The sequence below is a fragment of the Tenrec ecaudatus genome, chromosome 12 (genome assembly GCF_050624435.1).
Source record: "Tenrec ecaudatus isolate mTenEca1 chromosome 12, mTenEca1.hap1, whole genome shotgun sequence".
Lineage (NCBI taxonomy): Eukaryota > Metazoa > Chordata > Mammalia > Afrosoricida > Tenrecidae > Tenrec > Tenrec ecaudatus.
The window spans coordinates 71072081-71076011 of record NC_134541.1 but is presented as its reverse complement, the minus strand read 5'-3'; the positions used below and the strand labels follow the sequence as shown (position 1 = coordinate 71076011).

The 3931-nt window shown below is 49.5% G+C and overlaps 1 pseudogene; it reads left to right on the top strand.

Annotated features, from left to right (window-relative positions):
* Positions 1–2042: 2042 nt before the first annotated feature.
* On the top strand, positions 2043–3135 carry LOC142422716 (dual specificity mitogen-activated protein kinase kinase 2 pseudogene; annotated as a pseudogene).
* Positions 3136–3931: the final 796 nt, after the last annotated feature.

Here is a 3931-nt window from a genome sequence, read left to right as displayed (position 1 = left end):
AAAGCAAAAACAAAGTAGGAGGCCTGGCCCTCACCCTCCAATGTCAAAACCACAGTCATCAAAATCGCTTGGTATTTGTACAATGATAGATATGTAGATCAATGGATTAGAACAGCATGTTCAGCTAGGCTGTCTAGAGAAACAAACAAGTGACACCCATCTATGTATAAGAAAGAACGTTATATTAAGAAGTAATTTCATATCAAGAAGGCATCTCAGGAGAAAACAATGGCTCCAGGGGGACACGGGAGAGGAGGAGGAGAGGGCAAGGAGGTGGTGCTGACCAACCCAGGGACAGGGGAGCATCGAGTGATTCAAAAATCAGTGGCAAGGAGGCTGTGAGAGGCCTGGTAGGGATTCAGCAAGGGCAATGTAACCGAGAGAAATTACTGAAACCCAAAGGAAGGCTGAACATGATAGTGGGACAAGAGGAAATAGAGGAAAGAACTAAGTGACAAAGGGTATTTATAGAGGTCTAAAGACTGGGATGTACATATGTAAATATATTTATATGAGTGTGGGGAAACAGATCTATGTGCATTTACTTATAGGTTTAGTATTAAAGCAGCAGATGGGCCTCCACTCAAGCACTTACTCAATGCAAGAACATGTTGATTTATTAAAAAGACATTCCAGGATGCACACCTTCCCGACATAATTGCTGAAGAAAAATATGTGCATAAGCAAATGTGGTGAAGAAATCTGATGGTGCCCTGCTATCGAAAGATATAGTGTCTAGGGTGTTAAAGGCTTGAAGATAAATAAGTGGCCATCTAGCTGAGAAGCATCAAAGCCCACATGGAAGAAGCACACCAGCTTGGCTGACCACGAGGTGTAGAAGGGACCTGTTATCAGACATCAACGAAGTAAAAATCGTATCAGTGGGTGCCCACCTTCCTGATATGATCAATGAAGACAAGTATGTCCATAAGCAAATGTGGTGAAGAAAGCTAATGGTGCCTGGCTATCAAAAGATAGCATCTGGGGTCTTAAAGGCTTGAAGATAAACAAGTGGCCATCTAGCTCAGAAGCAACAAAGCCCACATAGAAGAAACACACCACCCTGTGTGACCACGAGCTGTCGAAGGGATCAGGTATCAAGCATTAAGGAACAAAAAATCATTTTAAATGATTGAAAATGTGGGTGAGTGCACAGTGGAGACTCAAAGTCCTTTGGTAGCCAACTGGACACCCCTTACTGAAGGGTTGTGGGGAGGAGATGAGCCAGTCAGGGTGCAGGGTAACAACGATGAAACATATAACTTTCCTCTAGTTCTTAAATACTTCCTCCCCACCCCCAATTCTACCTTACACATCTGGCTAGACCAGAGGATGTACATTGGTACAGATAGCAACTGGATACACAGCAAATTCAGGACAGATGACTCCTCTAGGACCAGTGGTGAGAATGGCGATGCCTGGAGGGTGGAGGGAACATGGGATAGAAAGGGGGAACTGATTACAAGAATCTAGGTATAGCCTCCTCCCTGGGGGATGGACAGCAGAGAAGAAGTGGGGGGGGGACGCACGAGAGAGAGAGAGAGAGAGAGAGAGAGAGAGAGAGAGAGAGAGAGACATCAAACAGGGTAATATATGTCAAAATAATAATAATTTATGAATGATGAGGTAGGGGGTGGGGAGGGAGGGGGGAGATGAGCAGCAGATATTAAGGGCTCAAGTAGAAGGCAAATGTTTTGAGAATGATGATGGCAACAAATGCACATATGTTCTTGACAAAATGGTGTATGTATGGATTGTGATAAAAATTGTATGAGCCCCCAATAAAATGATTTTTTTTAAGACAGAAGACATCTCAGCTCATATCAACTCAAATCCATAAGCAAGATGGGCTCATCTTCAGACTCAAGTAGCGGCAGACTGATGATGCAGAAAGGCGAAGCAGGCCGACCCCCTCCCCTCGCTGGGCCCGCTCACCTGAGCCCCGGCCCTGCGCTCCTCACTCTGACCTGCAGCTCTGACCTGCAGCACTGCGCGCACAGTTGTCAGTGTCGGCCGTGGCCACAGCCTGGCGATGGGTCCTGATGCTGGCCTGGAGGAAGCCGGTGCTGGGGACGCTCCCCATCAACGCCGCCCCGCCCAGGGCCCGTCTCCCAGCATTGAGGGCGCCTCGGGCTCATCCGTGTGCAGATGAAGCGGGCCACGGGAACCAGGTCGTCCTTGAGCTGCAGGTTTGGCACCAGTGTCACTCCCCGTACCTTGTAGGCCTCTAGGGCGGCGAGACTGGCCTCTGCAGGGAGCACAGGGACCGCGGCTCCCGGGACCAGGTGCTGGTCCCACAAGTCCTGAGGGCAGAAGGTCAGCATGGCGGGTCTCCTGGGCTTGGCACACCTCCGGGAGAAGCACCTGATCACGCACCTGGACGTGAAGCCCTCCAACTCTCGGTGGGGGTGTGGGGGAGGAATCAAGCTGTGCGACTTCGGGGTCAGTGGGCAGCTCATGGACTCCATGGCCAACTCCTTCGTGGGCACGTGCTCCTACATGTCGCCGGGGCGCCCACAGAGCACCCACTATATCTGGAGTATGGGCCTGTCGCTGGTGGGGCTGTCCATTGGGAGGTACTCAATCCCCACGCCGGACACCAAGGGCCTGGAAGCCATCTTCGGCCGCCCGGTGGTCAATAGGGCCGCAGCCTCGGCACCCTGGACACCCCGTCAGTGGCCACAGGATGGACAGCTGGCCCGCCATGGCCATCTTTGAACTGCTGGGATACCTTGTGAATGAGCCTCCCCCAAAACTGCGCAGCAGCATCTTCACCCGGGATTTCCAGGAGTTTGTAAATAAATGCCTGATTCAGAACCCAGCAGAGCACGCCGCCCTCAAGATGCTGAACCACGCCTTCTTCAAACGGTGCCAGGTGGAAGTGGACTTCGCGGGCTGGTTGTGTCAGACCTGTGGCTGAACCAGCCCACCACTCCTACACGCACGGCCCCAGAGAGGGTAACACAGGCTAGACACCCTTCTGGGCCCCACCCACCAGCCAGAGACAGGCCTGCCCCGCCCAGAAGACCCCTGAACCGCCTGCCCTCCCACCATCCCCCCCAGCTGTCGTGCCTGCGCTCCTGGGAAGAGAAGGGGGCCGCTCACAGTCTTGGGGACCTGCTTATCTCAGTTTAAAACGGGAAAGCAAAAGCAAAAAAAAAGGCAGAGCAGGATGCAAGCAGATCACTTTTGGTGGGTAGAGAGGTTTGTGGATCCAAGGTTGGTGGATGCATGGCAGGGCGCCGAGAGTTCTCAGGGTAGGGCAGCTCACATGTCAGTAGAGGCAAACCAAGAGTCCTAGAAAGGATGAAGGTAAAAGGCAGGGGGTTGAGGGCAGGGGAGGGGAGAGATCTCTAGTTTCTCCCCTTTGAAAAGGCCATACCTGCAAGGAGGTATCATCAAGCTGTGACCCGACTGACAGGTTGGACTCCACCACTCAACAAGTGCAAGTTGACATAAAACCTAACAACCAGAGAGAACCTAGAAATACAACCCAAGAGATCTGACTTTTGTTTGTTTGTTTTAAAATTACGGACAATAATGCATTAAGGGAAAGAGATGGTCTTCTAATATGGTGCTGGGGAAAAGGGATCTCCACCTGCAAAATAATGAAACAGAGCCTTGACCTCACATTATGTACACAAACTGACTGAAGATGGCATAAAGACCTAAATAGAAACCCTAGAATCATAATGATCATAAGTGAAAAGATAAGGACAAACTTTAAGGGCCCTAATGCAAAGCATAAATACACTACCAAACATAATGAAAATCACACTGCAGAAAATAAAATAATGGATGTTCTGAAAATATATTTATGTACATCAAAATACTTCCTCAAAAGAGTAAAAAGAGAATCCACAGATTGGAAAAAAATATTTGGAATATTTCAAATAAAGAATTAATTTTTAAAACCTTAGAAAACTATACC